Source organism: Canis lupus, chromosome 13 (genome assembly GCF_011100685.1).
Source record: "Canis lupus familiaris isolate Mischka breed German Shepherd chromosome 13, alternate assembly UU_Cfam_GSD_1.0, whole genome shotgun sequence".
In the NCBI taxonomy this organism is placed as follows: domain Eukaryota; kingdom Metazoa; phylum Chordata; class Mammalia; order Carnivora; family Canidae; genus Canis; species Canis lupus.
Genome location: NC_049234.1, coordinates 42,677,546 through 42,700,715, shown reverse-complemented (window position 1 = coordinate 42,700,715; position 23,170 = coordinate 42,677,546). Strand labels below are relative to the sequence as shown.

At 34.3% G+C, this 23,170-nt stretch overlaps 2 long non-coding RNA genes across 4 annotated transcripts in view; one reads left to right on the top strand and one right to left on the bottom strand.

The window, feature by feature from the left end:
- LOC111098467 overlaps positions 1–7,641 on the top strand; it is an 88,234-nt gene extending 80,593 nt beyond the window's left edge. The window contains exons 7-8 of the long non-coding RNA XR_005368362.1: positions 3,598–3,686; positions 7,515–7,641. This is a non-coding gene — a long non-coding RNA (uncharacterized LOC111098467). The remainder of the gene's footprint in view (positions 1–3,597; positions 3,687–7,514) is intronic.
- LOC111098468 overlaps positions 1–23,170 on the bottom strand; it is an 87,948-nt gene that overhangs the window by 42,395 nt on the left and 22,383 nt on the right. For 2 of the 3 annotated variants that reach the window (XR_005368363.1, XR_005368365.1), the window contains exons 2-3: positions 7,464–7,613; positions 6,311–6,393 (exon numbers count right to left, since the gene is read on the bottom strand). This is a non-coding gene — a long non-coding RNA (uncharacterized LOC111098468). Of the gene's footprint in view, positions 1–6,310; positions 6,394–7,463; positions 7,614–17,048; positions 17,292–23,170 lie in introns of those variants that run through there. The other variant, XR_005368364.1, reaches the window with a different exon arrangement.

Sequence of the window (23,170 nt, the reverse complement as noted above, 5' to 3'; positions counted from 1 at the left end):
TGTCTGCCTCCCTCTTCTTTTTTTTTTTTGAGAGCCTTGTGATTAGCTTGGATTTAAGGGAATAACTTAGGATACTGTCCCCACCTCAAGGCCCTTAATTTAATCACATCTTCAAAGTCCCTTTTGCTACATAAGACAACACACTCATAAATTCCAAGGATTAGGACCTGGCCATCTTCCGGGAGCCATTATTCAGCTAACATATATCATATTCCAGATTGTAACAGAGTGCTTCTCCACCAGGGAAATAATTTTGAGACTCATTCTTCTTCTTTATAACACAAGAGAACAAGGAAACGGCATTTAGTAAGCACCAGCAATGTAATTAGAACTACTCTGTTACTTTCCCATAAATTATCACAATTAAGCCATTATATGCTAAATGTATATTGAGCATTTCCTTGTAGCTACTTTTCCATGTGTGAGATACTGGGCATCAAGTGGCTACCTAGACACAAGGCTGGCCTCTTATGCACTGAATGCTCTAGTGTGTTTGATGGCAATAAAAACAAATGAATGAGGAAAGAAAAAGAAAAAGTCATTGCTATTGAGAAATATTTTACAAGAAGAACAGACATGGTGACTTACTATAAAGTAATAGGTAAAGGTTTATTTTAATTATAAAAGGAACACATGAGTTGTCTTTTATATTAAGACTCAAAAATGAAAGTCATTCCCAGGAAGACTTGATATGTTATTACTCTCACAGACCCAACTGAATAATTTGCCTACATCATACAGCTACTATAATAGTAAAGTTGGAATTCAAGTCCAGATCTTCTGAGTAAAAGTAAAAGGAATTTTTGTGTGCCTAACTGGCACTAGGCTGTGGCTACTTTAATGTACAGGCAACAGGGTGAAGGGGCGTGAATTTGCACCTCCTCTTTCCTGACAACATTTTGGCAGTGTCTTTGCACATTATCGATTGTCACAAATTAGGTAAATGTGCTACTAGCATCTAGCTGGTCAAGGCCAGAGATGCTCTTAAACATTATATAGATACCTGACAGTCCCTCCCCCAACAACAAAGACTTATTCAACTTAAAATGTCTGTTTTGTTGAGGTTGAGCGTCAATCAGACGCTGATCATGAATGTCTGATCAATATACATGTGGTGAACAATGGTAATTTTAAGAAAATGGGATGTAGTCACTCTGGGATTGTAGAAATTATATGTTCCATATAAAACAGATGTAAAGTTAGTGGGTATTCAACAAATGATAGTAGTAATAACAAGGGCAATACTGATGATGATGATGATGATGATGATGATATATAGGAAGAAAATGTGACAGTGAAGGAAGAGTGTATTTTTTGACAGGGGCTTTGTCTCTACTCACAGATTCTGGGTATGTCTAATTTCAGTTGACAGATATGATGTGGCTGTCAAATATTATTGCTCCTAGAAAGACCTATATCCATTGTCAGTATAACTTAAATATTTGTGTCACTGTATACCCAGAGCTCCAATTCTCTTTCTCAGATCATGGATGAATTGGTATTTTTATTGGCTATCTTGACTGATGTGCGGAAATTTGGTGAAATTCATTGTTAAAGACTCATCTTGAAAAGTGCAATTGGTGAGGAAGGTGATAATACCTTAATTTATATTGTGCTTTACAATTTTCAAGTATTTTCTATGCATAATTTCATTTGGTCCCATGTAATTCTGTAAATTATTCATACCAATTCCTTCCTACACTTCTTTCATATTATGTATCAGAAATATAAATTGTCTTTTTACTATCCCTTAAGATATTGCAGATGCCATGAAAATCTGGAATAAACACATTTCTTGTAACTATTCTAATTTTTTTTCAGTACTGCAATGACCACAGTCTGCATTTAATTTGAGAATATTTTAATGTTTTAAAAAATATCTATAGTTACTTGCTCCCTAAAATTATTTTAAAAATTTTATATAATTTATATATTACATAATTTTTATATTTATGATTTAATTATATATATAGAGAGACATAACACATAAGCAGAAAAGAGTACAAAGCGTAAATCATAAAGGTTTTCACAAAGTACCAATTAAGAAAAGGAATATTACAAGTTCCCCAAAGTCTCCCCTTTGGCCTTAAGTCACTATCCTCAAGGCTTCTCATTTTAATGCAGATAAATTTACATTACAATAAAATGTATTATCTTAATTGTGAAATTGTGTGAGATTCAACCATTTCATATACCAACTTAATGATGAAACTGTTACCCAGATAGGATCCAGAACATTTCCCTCACATCAAGAAATCCCTCCACACTCCTTTCTTGTCAATATTCTTTCCTCATTCAGGCAATCATTTTTTAATTTATATCATCATAGATTTTTATTGTGCTCTTTCACTTTATATAAATAGCAATATCTGTTTTTTATATAAATGTGTGCAGGTATGTATACATGTAAGAATATGGCTTCTTTGCTCAGCATATTTTTGAGTTTCACCCATTTCATTGCAAGTAATTAGTTTGTTTCATTTTTTTATTGCTGAAATACATTGTACAAATATACCATCATCCATCTATCCAGTCTCCATTGAACGGACATTTGGTTTACATCCAGTTTTAGGCTTTATAAAAATGATTGCCATGGACATTCTTGTATGTATCTTTTAATTTACATATATATGTATATATGTATATATGTGTGTGTGTGTGTGTGTGTGTGTGTGTGTGTGTGTATTTTGGGTAAATGTCTTGAAGTAGAGCTGCTATGCTACATGGTGGAGATATGCAAAAGCTGCTAGGTAAATTTTAGCAACAATTCTAATCTTTCAGATCTAAAACAAGACCAATACAAAAAAAAATAAAAGACCAATACAGAAGCAAACATAATCACTTTATTGTGTGTCATAAGCAAAGTTATCGTTTAAAATATAATGAGACTTTTTTACTAACATTTATTTATTTATTTATTTATTTATTTATTTATTTATTTATTATAGTCACAGAGAGAAAGAGCGAGAGAGAGAGAGAGAGAGAGGCAGAGACACAGGCAGAGGGAGAACCAGGCCCCATGCAGGGAGTCCGATGTGGGACTCGATCCTGGAACTCCAGGATCGCGCCCTGGGCCAAAGGCAGGCGCTAAACCTCTGCGCCACCCAGGGATCCCGACTTTTTTACTAACCTTGATCTTCATCTTACCCCACATACTGGAGAATTCATAAATGAGAAGTTAGGAGTGTTAAGAGAAATAGATGGTGCATGGTTTCCTACTGATGCAATAAGAAACTACCAAAAGCTTATTGACTCAAAAGAAAAAGTCTGAAGTTTGTCACATTCACAGTTTCTGTGCTTTTCTTATCCCACTGCAGCAGTACTTGTCTGTTTGAAGTCAAAATTGGTCAAGAGATTTTAGAAATATCCCGGTGAATCGCCCGTTTGCCAAATTTAAGCTTATCTGTTTCCATTTGTGTATTAGGAGGTCTCAATCCTCCAAATCATCAGGGTAAATTATCCCTTCTAAGAAAATATTTTTTCCCCTTTGACTTTTTTGGTATTAGAAACCTAATCGTTATCAGCCCAACCTATCATTCAGTGTTTAAGTAACTAACCGTTTCCCCTACTTGAAGTATTTCCCTTCTAAACTTGCAGAGTTGTGAAGACTGGCATTGAAATTCTCCAGGTGAACCCCTGAAGTGATGGGAAGCAGAGTGACTTACATTTCGCCTTTCTCCTCACAGGTACAATGCACCTTAAACTATGATAATCTCCTGTACAAGAAATATTTCACTACGTTTGCAGTAGTCCACCACCAGCCTCCAGATCCACCTTGGTTTTGAAGGGTTAGACTGATAAAATTAGATGGGATGTGATAGCAGTCACTACCATTCATCCTCATCTTTCACATCTTCACAGATGACACCAATTTCTGCAGTGTTCTCAGGGATTTGATTTGATTTTTAAAATTTGCTTTCTCTAGAAAAGCGAGTCAGTTTTAATGGTTTCCATTTAGGCTATCTGACTATAGCAGCCTTTATTTTACCAGCAAATGAACCAAAGTGGAGTGTCTGCAAAGTATCAACTGTCTCCTTTCCTATTATGTATTCCAAGATTAAAACAAAAACAAAAACTGTGTGTGTCCCAGTAGATGTGCAGCATGCCAGACTTTGCACAGGATTCCATTAACTTGTCCACCATTCACTTCTACTCTAACAGAGAAAGCATGATTATGCTTTGGGTCCTGGATATTTATGTGAACAGCCCAGCAGGCCTTGAAATGGCGTTGTCTCTTTGCCCTCATGTATGCCTAGCTAGCCAAATGGCTATAGGTTGCAAATTCATTACCATATAGTAATAGGATTGTAGAGTCTTTCTTCCTGGGCATCTGAATTCTCTTCCAGTGAATAGGTTTGGATCAGAAAACCAGCTCATTCTGGCAACAAACAATACACAATACACTGCGACTTTGGTGGGGGAAGATGGCCTCAGTCTCTTGATCATCAGCACCACCCTTGCTGGCTGCCTATCTCTCCTGCCTCTGGAGATACTGTTTTCTTTTAACTATCTCCATATGTCTCTGTGAGTTAGAACTTCCTAATGGCTACTCACCCTTGCCTCTCCTTAGACCTATCTTTCTTCTAATAATTAACTGCCATCACTTTGCTTCCATGATTTCTGGGCTCAACCATCCCCATAACTATCAGGGAGCTAAACGAAACTCAGTCTATAATAAAATCTCTTAGGGTCGACAGTGGCTTAGAAAGAACACCCACCACTGAATTTCTCAATTTTGTTTGTGTCCTCTCTCAGAAACAAATCCCTTAAAGGTTTGGCCTTAGCATAAAACATAGGCAAAGTTCTCATTTCTCACTGTTTTAGTGAGGCACAATTAATGCACCATAAATCACACAAGTTTAAAGTATACCACTTGGTAATTTTTGACGTATGCATTCATCTATGAAACCATCACCACAATCAAGGTAACGATATATATCCATCACCCCAAAGTTTTTATAATCCTTTATGCAAATCAACCTCTCCACTAGAGCCACCACAGTGTCTCATCTCCATGCTACCACCGAATTGCTTTTCGTCACTATAAGGTTAGCCTGCAATTTTTTGAATTTTAAATGAATAGAATCTTTCATAAGCTATATCGAGAAAAAAGGTGAATTTTACTGTATGCAAATTACACCTCAAGAAATTACACCAATAAAAAGATTAAATATTTGATCAGTTTAAAAAGCATTTTTCTAAAAAACATTAAAAATAAATAAAAAAGCGTTTCTCTTTTAGCACAAGGTCACACAACTAAACAGTGGTAGATTTGAGGATCCAACTCAGTCAGTCTGACTCCAGAACTCCGTTTTAAACCATTTCAATTAGAATGTGCATTTATTTTAATATAATAGAATATTATTTTAATGTGCTAATTTTCAAAATTCACTTATTAGGAATCACGAACTTCCAGACTCTTAACATATTACTGTAGCAGTGATGTCTTTGGAATTCTAATTTTTTTAATAATAAATTTATTTTTTATTGGTGTTCAATTTGCCAACATACAGAATAACACCCAGTGCTCATCCCGTCAAGTGCCCCCCTCAGTGCCCTCCACCCAGTCACCCCTACCCCCCGCCCTCCTCCACTTCTACCACCCCTAGTTCGTTTCCCAGAGTTAGGAGTTCTCCATGTTCTGTCTCCCTTGCTGATATTTCCCACACATTTCTTCTCCCTTCCCTTATATTCCCTTTCACTATTATTTATATTCCCCAAATGAATGAGACCATATAATGTTTGTCCTTCTCTGATTGACTTATTTCATGGAATTCTAATTAAAAAGGTTCATATCTCATAAATATAAGGATTCTGCGAGGAGACTTTTAAGCCTCCCATCTCTCCAAAGACCTAAACACAGCTACTACACGTAGTTCAGTTCAAAAAGCTCTATTATGTTAATAATTTTTTAAAGTGCAAAATTGTATTTGGATTATTATAATTACATGTTAACTTATATCAAATATTATAATTGATAGTAACCAAAGAGTATACAGTCATAGAATATAGGCACTTAATGGAATTCCAAAGATTATTGATCTAATGTCTCTTTGGCACTTAAGGAAAACAGAGTCCATAACAGTACGTGACTTGTTTGATATTACACAGTTCCTTAGTTGAGAAAAAGTCAGAATTAACCCCAAGTTCTCTGATTTGGACTAATACTCTGTCTTCACTCATATCATCTTGGGGCTGAGAGTCCATACTATCCAGGCTACTTGAGAAGAGGCACCATGATTTTGTACATAAACCATAAGGTAATCAATCAGCTTGAAGGGCTCTTATCTATATTGATTTCTATATTTACCTTATAGGAAATGTATCCCACTTGAATTATGAGAAGTTTGGCACAACTTCTCATATATTGGAAGAATTACTATAAAGGCAGCCCTGATGAGGAAAATAGTAATTCTGTTAGTCAGGTTTCAGGATATCAGATAAATCACCTAACCACATCTTTACTGTAGACTAAAACTCTATTTATACATTGCCACACATGAAGAGAGATGAAGTTTCATTCCTGAATTCATGAAAAATACAGAAGTACTCTCTTTTTGCCTCTTTCTAAGTGGTGAGGTTGCTTCTTGCATGCTAGTACCCAGAAATATATAGTCATCAGATAAGAAGCATATATACATTTTATGGAAATTTACTGAGTATGCCATCCATATTAAAACTAATTTTAGGAAAAGTCACAATGTCTCCACATCGTTAAATGGTGGTTTTCAAAATAAGTTTAGATATTAGTTATACCAACTCCCTCTCTAGTAATAGAGGTAATTAGTGAAAAGATTTAGCTTTACATTAAAGTAAAAGAATTAAATAGAAGTAAGAAGGCAATTTATTTAAAGTCCACATGGCCACCCCGATTATATTCTTACTGTCGGATATAAACTTAACTTTTGCTCTTTCAAGGAGCCCGGGATCCTTATAGCCAGGGCACACTGAAATTATTCAAACTATCCTATGCTAACCATACTGCATTACCCATTCGTTCTAGTGAAAACAATAAAAGATCTGGCCCTTACTTTTCCCTGGCCCCTTTGGCCTCCTGGTCAACACTGGTGCTAGTTCTATAAGGCATAAAACTATATGCTTCTTTTGGGAGGAATTGTAATGAACATAAAATTCTGAGTACTTTTTAAAACACGCATTAACTTCACTGCTATAAATGAGTCCAACTGGTATTAATACTGATAGAAAAAGGGCCAAAATTACATTATATTTCCTTGGGAAAAAAAAAGAAAAGAAATGCTGAATGGTAGCATATACTTTATCTAAAACTCTATTTTTGCACAAAATTCTATCAACAAGAAGGACAAATTCAATTAGATAGGAAACATCCCCAGGCTAGAAGATAGAACCTTAGGGTTTTCGGTTCTGATTTTGTTTTGTTTTGTCTGAACTCTGCCATTAACAAATAATGTGTTCTTGAGTAAATCAAATATAGCTCTACTCACTTTCCTCTTTTGTCTGATAGCACAGTGACATTTGTCCTCTCCATTTGACAGGATATCTCTGAGTAACGTTTCCGCAGGCATTTATTGAAACTCTACAATGTGGCAACAACTTGCTAGACCACCAAGTACAAAGATGAATGAGCTTGACACCTACCATTAAAGAAAATGAAAATTATAGGTAAATGTGCCTTGGAGAGTTAAAACAGTTATATAAGTTTGAAGTAATTTTTGTCATTATCACTTTTATTACCTGCAAATTAATATTCTGATAAAATGTGAACAAAGGTTTCATACATGAAGATTTCCCAGGAACCTGGGAGGCTCTGCATTAAATCCAACTAATAAATGCAAGAAAATAATGAATACACTGTTTCTAAAAGAACATACAGTGGGAGACAAGGGACTAAAAGACCCCTGTATAGGATCTGGAACAGTACACCATACTGCTTGCTCCCAGATCTGATTGACTCTGCATAGCGTGACCCAAGATCCTTTCTTAGACACTCTCAAATTTTACATTATCTGTATTCTCTGCGTAAAAGGGTGTCTCTGCCCATTACAGTGCAAAAGGGCTTTTTTCCCTTGTGTATCCCAATTCTACAGATTTTTTTCTAAACCATGTGATGTTTTCTCCTCTCACACATAAAAGGTAGGTATTGCAAAATGGCACTAAATGTATATGTGTAATCACACATAGTCACTAAATATGTGCATTAAAATATTAAATATTATTGAAATAATATTTGGAAATAATTTATAAATTGTATAGACCTTATTTTTTTAGAAGTTTATGAATTATGACTTTATTATTCATGCAAACAATGCCAATCTATCAACAACGCACTCAGACACGCACAGTAATTAAATTCAGCCATCTGTGATATTTTGCCAAGTTTTGTCGCATAAAAACTATAGCTTTACACATATTAAACAAAAGAAAATTATAAAACATTTAACAATATTCTCAGGGATAATTATAACCACATAATAAAGAGATTTAAAAAGTTAGTAACTGATTTTCTTTGGTGAGATGAGGACTATTAATTATTCTCCCACCCCAATATCCTGATTTTTTTAAATTCTCTTTTATATAGAAGGATGATAGCATTTAAAAGAGTGTTTTAAAAATGTACTTTTTAATTTATTTCCCCCAAATTGTATTTTATTTTGGGCATTTAAAAATAAATTCTGTAGAATGTACCTTAAGATATTACAGTAAGCAGAAAAAAACTTTTCTTAATAAGTTATATTCAAAAAATGGAAAGGAGGGTATAAGAAAAAGTTATTTAAGCATATAGTTCTTGAAGCCTCAGCATTATGTAACTGAGCTTTCAAAAATATATTTAACCTGAATTTTTGGAACTTCCACCATTTGATTATAGCTAATACGGGTGATATTTACCCAAATCAAGTTTGACTTGATTCTTCTTGCCCATAATGCTGCATATTTATTTCTAAGATGTAATCTATGCTAAATTTGAGGAAACACACAAAAATGTTTATTTTTAGGATCTAGTCACCTAATTGAATCTTAATATCAGTTTTCCTGTTTTGGAGGTATAACTCTATAATTCATGTAAGAAATTATTACACATTTTTCATATTCCCTCATATACAAAAGTTTATTTTCTGAATATCATTGTCTACAATCAAAATGCAGATATTGTAATTTAATAATTTATCTCTAAGCTAATTCATCTTTTTAATTTTATCTTGCATCATTGTTGCATTTTCCATAAATACAATCTTAAATCTTTTATTTTTAATATCTTTTTCATATTTTAGAAAAAGATTTACTTATTTATTTTAGAGAGATGGAGAGAGAGAGCGAGAACACGGAGGGTGAAGGGCAGAAGGAGAGAATCTTCAAGCCGACTCCCCACTAAGCACAGAGCCCACAGCCTCGCGGGGCTGGATCCCACCACCAATGCAATCATGACCTGAGCTGAACCAAGAACTGGACCTTTAACCAACTGAACCACCCAGGCGTCCCTTTTACATTTTTTTAAATGAAAATATAGTTGACAATGTTACATTAGTTTCAGAGACACAGCACAGTGATTCAACAACTCACTCCATGACTTATTCATATCATAACTGAATTAAAATATTTTAATAATAAGAAGACTTTCCCTACTAATGACTTAAAAAAAAAAAACCTATTAAAATACAAAATGCATCGGGGCACCCTGGGTAGCTCAGTCAGTTAAGTATCCAGCTCTTAATGTCACCTCAGGTCATGATCTCAAGGTGTGAGATCGAGCCCTGCTTTGGGCTTCATGTTCAGAGTGGGGCCTGCTTAAAATTTTCTTTCTCTCTGCCCCAGCTCTCTCTTTCTCTAAAATAATAATTTAATAAGTCTTTAAAAAATTCAAAATCCATCATAGCAAAACAGATAATAAACTGCATACTCCTTTAGAAAAGGAGTCACTTATTTAATATTACCTTATGGAATGATACTTTTTCATACTTTCATAAGCACTTGATCTTAGCCAAAAGGCCAAGAAGCGATCATCATACTTTCATAAAAAAAAAAAATAAGTTAAGCCAAAATTTTGAATTACTAAATTAGACTTTAGGTATCAGTCATATATTTCATACTAAAGTTTTCCAATCTTCCTTCCCAAACTTTCAGAATATTATTTGGTTTGGGGGAGAAAGACTTCTAGCAGGATTTTAAGAATTAGAGCAAGAAAGTGGCTCGCTTTGTGCCAAGAGCTTCTCTTCAATATCTTTATTGCTTTATTGAATGGAGATGGAGGCAGCAATATGGTTGGGGATGCAGCTTGGATACATTTCTTGAAGATGCAGCCCCAAATCACTTCATATGAGGATAAGACTTTTGTGAATTTTTAGACAATGACATAGATGGAGTACTAATAACTTGGGGGCGTAGAGGTACCGTTATCCTCCTGTTGACAGTGCCACTTACTTCTTTCCAGAGTCACAGAGAATAGGTCCTGAGGACAATCACAAAAGGCTATCTATTTTTCAGTTTGATAGCAAGAATAAATAATCTGAAGCTAAGTCATCTCTTATGCACAGTGCTAAATAAGAAAAGAAAGAAAAATATTCTGCAAAATTGGCAAGCAGCAATGGGGACGTGTAACGCCTTTGACTGAAAGGTAGAACAAAAAGGGCTGTCTTGATAAATTCGTATGTTTGGTTATAATTTATTTTCCCATATTGGTAATGGCATAGCCCTAGATTACAGAGTTATGAATTAGAGAAGTATGATATCCTATTCATTCATTTATTAATTCAATCAACAACATATTATTGACTGCCTAATGTTTCCTTCCACTCTATACATTGAAATTACAATAAAGAAAAAGTCATAGCTCTTCATTGTAACTCATTTGCTGTAAAATATCGCAAAGAGATACAAAGACTTAAAAAGCTATAAATAATGTATTTCCACATATTTCCACATACATGCTTTGACCAGTTTAAGTACAAGAGGTTCTGGGAACACATAGAAGGAACAAATCTTATTCAGTCCTGGGAATTATTCATCTTTGATTTGCTTGAATAATTTGTGATAAAGATTAATTTCAAGTCTAGATGACTCAAATTATTGTTTTTAATAGCGTTAATATCCTCTAAATAGATAGGGCTATGCTGTAGATAATTAGCGTCAGAACACTTGAATACAAAAAGTGTTTTTGTATTTTGACCTTAACAAAAACAGTTGTGAAACAATGAAGTCTGATGTCCCACTTTCAGACAGTAAGAATTCCTCACCTATACAAGAATATTTAATGATTCAAGAACCTCAACTAACCCCAAAAAAGACAAAGAAAAAGGATGCCACACAAGCACATGTTTTCAGTGCTTAAACCAAAAATAAAGAGTAAATCTTGAAAACAACCAGAGTAAAAAAGAGACAATACACAAACGTCTCATCAGAAACTGAAAACACCAAAATACCGTAAACTCTTTAAAGTGCTTAAAGAGATAAAAAGCCATCCAGAATTTTAAACCCAGTAAAAGTACCCTCTAAAAATTTTATTTTTAAGTGAAGATTATCAGATAAGTGAGAGAATTAGTAACCAGCCGAACTCAACTACGAGATTCTTAAGCAACAGCGTAAAATGAAATACCAGACTTGGAAAAGAAGAGCACCAAAAATGGTATTTAACTTGATTAAACAAAAAATTTTTCTCTAAAACGTTCTAAAAAATGTTCCTTTATTCATAAACTTGATGCAAGTTTACAAAATTTGCTATACCTTGACAAATAACCTTTCAATGAAAACTAAGCCCAAAAAACAAAGCATGCCGAATGTACAGCTGTCAATCTGTTACCTATATGGATATTAGAGAATTCAGCAACATATTCACGACTTAGCTTTAGGTGTAGGAACCTTAATACTTTAAATAATTCTGCTTTGTCATTTGTTATCTGAGAAATTGGCAACCAGAATCTCATACAAATGTAACAAGTGAATAAGAATGCCAGAAAATATTTTCTACTTCCTCTGAACCAAAATAGAATAAAAATAAATTAAACACCCAATGCAAAAGCGCCAAGTCTCTCAGATGTGGTTTACAAAGTTAAATGCTGAATCTTAAAGCAAATGCCTAAGCGACACTTTTGAATTTTGTAGCTGGTTGGTGCAGGAAAATGTACTTTTGGATTTCTTTTTAAAACTATTTAATAAATGGAACTTACTTTTAAATAAAATTTCTTTTCTCCATGTAATTTCCTTAAAAGATAATTAAATTTTAAATAAAAATAACAGTAAAATGAGTTTATAGCAGATATTCAAATGACCATATGACTGTAACAGCAAGAAGAGTGTGAGGAAAATGAAAGTATAGTTTGTAAGTGCTATAAGCATGAAGATTTTATATATAGTGAGAAATAAAATGTGTAATTTCTTAAGTGAATTGAGATGTGGGGATAAATATACACTATTAATTCTAAGTAAATTCTAAGATGTTTACAATGCATCATGAAATACCTAAATGATAGGGAAAAAGGATAGTTGGATGGGTGGATAGATGATAGATAGATAGATAGATAGATAGATAGATAGATAGATTAGATAGATGATAGAATAAAAATAAAAAGGCCAATATAGAGACTGCAATGGAATATTGAAAAAAAATCGACTGAAAAGTAGGCAAGAAAGTAGCAACTGAGAAACAAAAGTGGAATAGTCAAATGGAAAACCAAAGGTAAGATGTAATTATAATTTTATTACAAATGGACTACATCCTCCAAATGAAAGGGCAAGAGTATCATTCCTTGTGATAAACTTCCTACAATATAAGACATGCAGATGTATATATACCAGGCAGTTGGCTGAAATAGCAAAACAGATTTTATTTGATTTCTTGCAATATGGGAGGGAGACATCAGTACAGAACTGAGCTCAACTCTGAATACAATGAGGACAGCTAACGATTTCCGGCCAATGAGCAGAGTGATCAGTGGAAGGAAAACTACTAAGAGGACAAATCAAAAGTAGGGAGATTCTTGATGAACTGTCCTAACAGGATTATTGCCAACAACAGGCCAAAGACACAGACATCAACAGTGGGGTTGATGACCTTGATCGAATATCAAGGGTAGGAGGATTCCTGCTAAAATGACTTTGCAGGATTCTTTGCTAGAACTGAATTGGGCAGGTCAAGGGCAGGGCAGCCACTAAACCTGAGACATAGTCAAGAAGAGGGCTCAGATGATTGATTCTAAAGTTTGGCCAATCATTTGTACTTTAAAAATGTAAAAACAAAAGTAGGATGAAGTGAAATAAGTGATAAATCCATAAAATGTAAACAAAAGAGACATGGAAGTTTATGTGAAGGATAATGCAGCGATTAAAGTAGACTTTGAGAAACAGAATGTAATATGTTACAATGATAAATACATCAATCCATCAGGAAGACATAATTTGTTAAAAGCTTCAAAATAGAGGAAAAAATGCACAAAATGAAGAAAAGAGAAAAACAATCATTGTGAGAGATTTTAACATCCATTTCAGAGTACTACAATAAGTAGACAAAATTCAATAAGACTATCAAACACCTGGTCAATACTATCAGCCAGATCGAGTCACATGTTTGATAGTCACTGCATATGATAATGAGAGATGTAGAAATAAATGAAATGAAAAGTTAAAAAAAAGTTTAGGGATCCCTGGGTGGCGCAGCGGTTTGGCGCCTGCCTTTGGCCCAGGGCGCGATCCTGGAGATCCGGGATCGAATCCCACATCGGGCTCCCGGTGCATGGAGCCTGCTTCTCCCTCTGCCTGTATCTCTGCGCCTCTCTCTCTCTCTCTGTGACTATCATAAATAAATAAAAATTAAAAAAAAAAAGTTTATAAGCCAATTTTTTTTTCGAAAAAAAAAAGATAACAAAATTGATGCTTTCCAACAAATTAAGAAAACAGTGGGGAAAATGCATATTACCAATATCAGGAATGGAAATGATCACTATGGATGCTATGCAAATTAGGGACTGTAATGAAAATTTATTAATCTATGTTCAACAATTTAGTTGACAGGCACATTTCTTTAAAAAACACATTTAGCAAGCGTAATTCAAGAATACATGTTAAAAGTGAATAGTCACATATCTATTAAACAAATACGATTTTTATTTAAAGGGGAAAAAAGGGGCATCTGGGTGACTCGGCCATTTAAGTGTCTGACTCTTGATTTCTGTTTATGTCGTAATCTCAGAGTCCTGAGATCAAGCCCCAAGTGTTGGGCTCTGTGCTAAGTGTGGAGATTGCCTGAGATTCTCTTTCTCTCTCCCTCTGCTTCTCTTCCAACTTGCATGCTCTCAATCTCTCTAAAAAAAACATAAAATTAAATTTATAAAATAAAAATAAAAGGGAAAAAGTAAAACTATTTGCATTCAAAAATACTGAAATAAAATTTAAGCAAAATTTCAGGTAAATTTTTATACAAACGCTTTCATCAAGTACAGGGGGCAACACACTTCAGCTCACTGTGAAGTCAGCATAAGCCTGCTACTAAATTTAGCCCCATACATATATTACAAAAATAGAATAGAGACCAGAGGCCTAAAGAACACAAGTGCAAAAATCCTCAACAAAATTTCATTAAATAAAATCTAGTAATAATTGGTAATATTATGTCCCAGTGAGTTTCATCCCAGTAATAAAAGGTTACTTACATATTTGAAAATTAATCAACTTATATCAGTATTTTAACAAAATAAGAGATAAAGGACTCAAAACATTCATTGTAAAAATAAATCTGAATTCATCCATATTCATGATAAAATCACTAAGAAAATTACAACAGATGATAACCTCCTCATTTTACATAGAACTTTTATTAAAATATCAGATAGCCTCATATTAAAGGTAAGCTATTGAATATTTTCATACCATGTACATGATTCGGAAGACTCGATAGTGTTAAGATGTAAATTTTCCACAAATTGGCCTATAAATGCTATTTAACCATTACAGGATTATTTTTGGAAAGAATGATAAGCTGGTAGCAAAATTCAGATGAAAACTCCGTGGGCCTGGAATAGCTAAAATGAACTTGAAAAAAAGTTGAAGGATTTATACAGCCCAATTTCAAGACTATAAAGCTACAGACATTAAGATAGTAGTACAGTGATGAAAAGAGATAAGGATCAATGAAACAGAATTGACACCTTGAAAGAGAGTCACATGTCTCTGGCCAATTGATTTTCCAAAAAGGCTGTTAAGGAAATTCAGAGGAGAAATTATACTCTTTTCAAAATGGATACTCTTCAACAAATGGTGATAAAAGAATTGGACATCTATAATAATAATAAAAGAACCTCAGTCCCAGCTTCACATCATACTGAAAAACTAACTTTAAATTGGCCATAGACCTAAACTTAAAAGTGAAATCCAAAATACATCTAGAAGAAAACATAAGAAAAAAATCTTTAAAAACGGAACAGCACAAAAAACACTATTAAAACAAGTGATGAATTAGACTTTGTAAAAAAGTTTTTTAATTCTATTTTCAAATGACACCAATAAAGGAATATAAAAACAAGCTACAGATGAGAAAATATTCAGATTGCAAATAAAGGACAAAGGACATGTATCTAGAATATATAAGGGACTCCTATAGATCATTAATAAAAAGACGAGTAACATCATAAATACCTGGCAGATAACTTCTACAGGCATTTCACAAAAGAATATAAATGAAAGGCCAATGAGATAAAAAGATGTTCAATGGACACAGTTTCATTTATGCAAGACGAATAAGTCCTAAAGATGTACCGTACAGCAGAGAGCCTACAGTTAATAATAGATTAACTAATTGATATAGTTAATAATCTATGTATTAAATACTTAAAAATTTGCCAAGAATGTGGATCTTATGTTGTGTTCCTTTCACAAAAAATAATTATAATAAACAAAGAGTTTAAGAGAAAACTTTTGGAGGCAATGAATATGTTGATGGCATAGACTTGTGATAGTTTCACAGACTTATATTTATCTCCCAATTGATCAATTTGTATACATTAAATTATGCACAGTTTTCTGAATATCAATCATACCTCAACAAAGTGGTTAAATATATATTCAAAACCATTAAAAGTTCAGGAAAAGTAAATTAAAACTCAATTCTCATTTCACACGCAAAAATTGCTAAAATAAAAATTGTTGGCAAGGACATGGAGCAACTTGGTCCATCCTAAACTGCTGATCACAGTGTGAATATGGTACAACTACTTTGAAAACCAGTTTGGAAGATTGTTATAAATTTAGTCAGGCAGTAATTGTATAACCAGTCACTTTACTGCCAGGGATCTACCTAGCAGACTTATAAACATAGGTACACAAAAGTCCTATACCTAATTATTTATAACAAATTTGCTTGTAATATTCTAAATGTAATCAATTCAAGTTCCATGAACAGGTGAATAATAAACAAATTGTGATGAGGTAACACAAAGAAATACTGCTCAATGATAAGAAGGAATAATCAACTCATAACATGAACAAATCTCACAGGCAGTATGTTGATTAAAAGGAGCCGCTATCAGAGACTACTGTATATTTCTATTTATATAAATATTTAGAAGTGGCAAAAAACATCTATAGTGATAGAAATTAGGTTAATAGTTACCAGGGCAGGGGCACCCGGGTGGCTGAGTGGTTGAGCATCTGCCTTCGGCTCAGGGTATGATCCCGGGGTCCCAGGATCGAGTCCTTCATTGGGGTTCCCCACAGGGAGCCTGCTTCTCCCTCTGCCTATGTCCCTGCCTCTCTCTGTGTCTCTCACAAATAAATAAATAAAATATTTAAAAATTAAAAAAAATAGTTATCAGGGCAGAAGTTGAGTGGGGATTAAGTGCAGACAGGTGTCAGGAAACTTCCTGTTTTTTAAATCATGATGGAGGTGGTCATTATATTAGTGTATACATTTATCAAACTTTCTACCAAAAGTCATATGATTTATCATACCCATATTTATTTTGATAAAATTGATTATAAGAAAAACAGAAAAATCAAATAAATATTTATTTTCTTTTTATGTAAGAGATAAGAGTGAAAATTGACTTGAATTAAAAATTATAAGTACATTTCATAACTTTATTATTTACCTTTAAATTGTTGTTATAATGCAGTCATACATGTTAAATTTCCCCGGTCATCTCCTGGTCACTAGGTTCCTCTTTTTTAACAAAATGTTAATGCCTAAGCACAATATTTTCTCCCATACTTTGGTTTTGAAGGCAATGATCTAATTTATTGTTCTCCATTTTCCTCAAGTCAAGCAGTAAAAACCTCCAAGTATCTTTCCCCAATCTATACAAAGTCCAGTTGTTATATCTTCCTTCTTATCCCTGGTCCTAGAAACAAGAAGCCACAAAACAATACTGGTAGTTAGAGAGTTAGAGCTAGTTAGAGAACACTGGTAAAAAAAAAATCAGAAGGACAGGAATCTGGCTATTGTTTCTTCTGACAAAACATTTCTTTAAGAAAGTGAAATACTTTGAGCCAAACAGCTAGTTTAAATGTGTTTAAAGTGCTGATATGCAAATGCAGCTACAAAGAGCAAAAGAATGGTGAGATACCAAAAAAAAAAAAGAATGGTGAGATACCAGTCAAAACGTGGAAGACTTTTCTAACAAAGCTTAAAATAGAAATAAATAAATAAATAAATAAATAAATAAATAAATAAAAAATACATTCATATATAAATATAATAATATATTATAAATATCATAATATATATTTTATAAATATTATAATATAATGTTTATGATATTATAATGTATAAATATATTATATATATAAGTATATATAATATATATTTATATCAGTTGTCATTTAATGCCCTTGGCATCACAGAAAATGTCCAAGCGTTTAGGAATTGCATTAAAGAATTGTCATCTAACCAAACAGAATGGCAGTAGTCTCTGGGTTCAAACAGTATTAAGTTAGATACTGACTCAACAACTACTCCCCAGGTCATCTTGGAGACCTTAACTTCTTTGGGCTTCCTCCTCCCATATGTAGCATTGGATATCATCCTGGGTTGTTGTGAAGATTATATATAATACATGTGAACCATTTGGCCCTTATTATACTTTGTAACAATGATGTATAGGTGGAGATTTGCACTAAATTAGTTCGAAGTTCCTCTCTCATTCTAGATCTTATGATTCCAGACTTGCTGAGAGACCAGCCAAAATACTAACATTGGTAAAATGCAATTGTTTTTGTGCAATCACAATAATTACTTTAATCTTGTATTAATCAGGAGTCTGTAGAGAAACAGCACCAGGAGGGTGTGCATGTATGTGTGTATACAGAGAGAGAGACACACACACAGAAAGACAAAAAGACAGAGAGAACAAAGAAAGAAGGAAGACAAATGATGAACAAATTACGGACAGAGGAAGTCCCAAGGGGGAGCGGTAGGAGCTCTGTGTCCGTGCACACAATGACCATTTCAGCGTCAGCTAAGCATAGAGGACAAGACAATCAGACATCACAAGGAAAAACATCATTGGGAAGAATAGCTGCCAAAACGTTCCACTAATTAAAGCTCTTGGCTTCCTGCACATGCAGGAGAGGACAGGATGCAACAGCTTTTCTACTGAGCTTAATTTATTATAGAATTTGATGAAGATGTTCCTTGTCTTGGAATCAATAAGGCTTTAGGAATCATAAGGTTTTAAGTCTGCTGTTACATATACATTCCTGCTCTTATTTTTAAAATGTTTAAAAATATTTCAAAGTTCAAATGGAAGAATGAATATATATATTTAAGCATAAAGTTAGATAAATGCAGATTAACTGTATTCGTTGAATGCAGGTATCCTCTGCGTCTTGTCACAGCCAGCCAGGCATTGTGCTAGTTGTGCTATGCAGATAGACAATGGGGGAGCTCACTGGATATGCATGGTGATAGATGCATAAATGGTTGTTTAGCAAATAATACTTTGTACTATGAACCATTGAACCTTTCTCACTTTTCATCTATTTGCCTCTTCTCCAATTATTCTTAGTCACCCATTATTCCTTGAGGAAAGTTAACATTTTGATAGGGGACGCCAAGAAGAACAATGGGGACAATATTTGGTTTTAATTTGTATTTTATTTGAGTGTGGGTTCTTCAGTACAGTAAAAGAAGGCCTAAGTGAATCAAGGGCTATGACAGACAAAGAATGCATAGAGAAAAGAAATTAAAATACTGCTCCAGACTCCCTAGACCCAGACGTACATCATCAGGGCTAAAGGAGAGGGGAGAAAATGTGACATATCTTAAGGGGAAACAAACTGGGAGAAGCTGGAGATGAGGAGTCCTGAGAAAGCAGAGAGGACCAAATACAGTCTGGGGTCAAAGCCAAGGCATTTTGTAGAAGTTGAGCTAACTCCACACCATTCAAATGAACAATGTGCTTGTAGATGAGTCAAGCCAACTCTTATTCTGTAGAATGAGCAAAAGGCAACTGCAAAAGCAAAGCCAGTGTAATCAATGTCCTCTGTTTAGTCAATCTTTCCAACCAAATTTCTAGAAAACTAGTAAAATTGTTACAGAATTCTGACACTCACAAAGCCAGTAGAGAATAAAAACATGTATAATTTGATATGTACTTGGGTGAGGTTGGACAGTTGTTAAAGCATATCCAGTTATAACTGTAATTATACAAAATACTTATGTCCTACACTGGAGTTATGGGCCAAAGACCTTGAGTGCAGGAATAAAAAGAGGCAACTAAAATGCCTGGAGAAATAGAAAGAGAAGAGAAGTTTCAAAGCTGAATTTGTTTGCGTGTTATGGATCCATTTATGGTGCCTCTGTCCTGCCATCTTATATTGTCTACAGATTGTTCTGTTAAAATAGAATAGCTGAATAAATTGCACATGGGTTAGGGCAGAGAGAAGGACTGGGAAATGAGAAAGAAGCATTTTTAGTATTTCCTACCACAATGAAGAGGTGTGAAGAGAATCATTATGGAATGAGATGTTAAGCTGATGTTATCTTTCTTTAGGACAGATTTTCTTTATCAATATTTAAGACAGAGAAATTGATGAGATCCAAATGACATTGATTAAGTACATCAAAAGCCTCAGTTCAGTAGCATATGCATCAATCATATACTGACATCAACCCTTCAAAGCAAACCATCTAAAAAAAAACGACCAGAACAGGACATTTCTAGCATTATTAGCACAAAAGTTTAGAATCAGACATAAAACCCACAAAAGTCGAGAAACATAAGATTTTTGATGTCAGATTTAAACAGTGCTAGGCTGATAATCATAAAGGTAGTGGATATGCAGTTAGGTCACACTATATACCAGCTACTGTTCTAGCTGCTTTCATATTCAAATTCATTTAATCATCGAACCTAACCCATGGGGTAAATATCATTATCATCTCGACTTCACAGATGAGGACACTGAGTTCCGGAAAAATTAAATAACTTGCTCAATAAGGCAAACAAAAACAAAAAATTGAGTGACCAATCTTGTTTGATGCCACAGAGTCAACAAGTGCTTAACTTGATATTTGTTGTTTTACAGACCCTTGTTCTATTTTGTGTTCTGTCCAAAATACTATATTGTATCTCCAAATTGAATTAATAATTTAAATTATCCTCAAAGGGTGTGGTAAATGCCTTAACATTTTTATTTATTTATATATTCTTTAAAATCATATTATATGGCGAAAAATATGTATGCTAATTATTGAATTTCTTTTAAAATGTTTTATTTTTTGTTTTATATTAATTACCTAGATTTTAAATTAAAGGTTTTCAGTATTACCTTCCTATAAAGAATATATTTTAAAAGGATTAAGTAATTTAAACTAATACCTAATGGCATTGACCTCAAATTATACTCTAGAGGGAATTCTAAAATAACAATATGCTTAGCCTCTTCTAGCCCAAAGCATGGCCTAGATTCAAAAGTGATTTATCTCTTTTTTATTTTCCCAAAAGTAGAACATGATGAGAGATTAAAATTGGAGAAACACTCGAAGCATTTTAAACATCCTCCCTGTGCTTCATTCAGTTTTAATGTCTATTGAACTTGATAAAATATGATTAAAAAAACTTTGAATCAGTAAATGTCACTGAATTTGGCAGTTGACTCCACATGTAATCTGGATTAGCATTGATGGGATTGAAATTCTCTGGGTCTAATTATTCTTTTGCAGCTTCATTAAAATGGTGACTATTACAATCTTTGAAAAAATAAGCTGAATATTAATGGTCATTTTATATATAATTCAAGATAATAAAGTTTGAAAAATATATTTATAAATATTTATGAGAAAAACTCACCCATAAACATATTCAGAGTGCTATCTTTGCCATCTTAGTATATTCATATTATATTTCTGAATATATCTATATATAGATCTATATGGATATGAATATATATACATGCTATCTCTTTATATATATGAATAAGAATGAGCTCCTACTACAACATAAAGGGGTTTGTTATTAGTTTTTTTTAATTTTTAACTTTTTTAAAGATTTTATTTATTTATTCATGAGCCACACACAGAGAGAGGCAGAGACACAGGCAGAGGGAGAAACAGGCTCCCTGCAGGGACCCCGATGCGGCACTCGATCCCGGGACCCCGGGGTTACGACCCGAGCCAAAGGCAGATGGTCAACCACTGAGCCACCCAGGCGTCCCCCTATGTACGATTTTCATTAGTTTCACTCCACTAAAACAGGTGAAAAAAGTCGTATAGCATGAGATTAAGTATTGTAAAACAAAGTTGAAAATATAGAATAAATACTATGAAGAAATAGGCTACTATGAATGGCTTTGTATAATAGACTCAGGAAGGTTCCCCCCGTCCTGTACTTAATCCTCAGTGGTTTTGATATTTGCTTACTTCCCAAACAGAACTGGTTCCAGGGTCTCTACAGGTAGGAAATGGCAGGAGTGTTAGGGAAGAGGTTGGCTGCCTCCCACCCTGGGATTCTCTGTCCGATGCCACCCAGGCTTGATTTTATCACAGGAGCTGGCAGGTGGGATCCAGGTGGGAAGGTCCCTCTGCAGGGGTCCCCAGGCTGAAGAAGCTATTCCCGGTTGTGTTGTTCTCAAGTCAAGTTTCCTAATTATCCCAGATCTTGGTAAAGTCTCTCTCTTTCTTTCTTTCTTTCTTTCTTTCTTTCTTTCTTTCTTTCTTTCTTTCTTTCTTTCTTTCTTTCTTTCTTTTTTTAAATCATGAGAGACACACAGAGAGAGAGAGAGAGAGAGGTAGAGACACAGGCAGAGGGAGAAGCAGGCTCCATGCAGGGAGCCCGATGTGGGATTTGACCTTGGGACCCTGGAATCATGCCCTGAGCCGAAGGCAGACACTCAACCACAGCCACCCAGGAGTCCCTTGTCATGAGATTTTTCAAAGTGAAATAAGTGATAATGCCTCTCCTTACCAATATAATCAAATAGTATAAAGTATATGGAATAAAACTTAATGCCTTTCCATCCACATTATTACATTAGTTCAATTAGGTATCCAGTGAGATTTTGCTATAGGTTGCACAAGATTAAAAGTTGAAGAGAGATGGCTCCTGCTCTAGGGGTGTATGCCCCTTAGATGGCATTATGAGAAAACAACAATGCATAAGAGAAAAAGGGAATGGTGACTTGCTGGAGATGTCAAAAAATACACAGAACTCGTAAGTGGAACTCAACTGCTAGAATAAACTTATGAAATCAGATAATGATTATTATTTTAAATAATAATAATGGCATTTATTTAAGATACTGTATGTTAGCTTGGTTAATCTACTCGGGCCGCTATAACACAATGCCGTAGGCTGGGTGGCTTAACCAACAGATATTTCTCTCTCACAATTCTGGAGGCTGAGATCAAGATCTAGAAATCCAAGATCAAGGCGCCAGCAGATTGGTGTTGGTGCAGGCCCTCTTCGTGGTCTGCAGGCAGCCACCTTCTTGCTATGTCTTGAATAGCAGAGAGAACAATCTTTATCTTTTTTTCTTATAAAACCACTAATCCCATTATGAGGACCCTCCTCTCATGACCTCATCTAACCATAATTACCTCCCCAAATCCCCTTCTCTAAATACACATTGGGGGTTAGTGCTTCAATAAGCGAATATGTGGAGTGGGGAGGACACAATCCAGTCTGCAGCACAGCTCTTGACAAACACGAGAAACGGAAGGTGTATATTACTTTCTTTAGAAAATGAATAAATGGAGACGTTACCCATCCTGAAA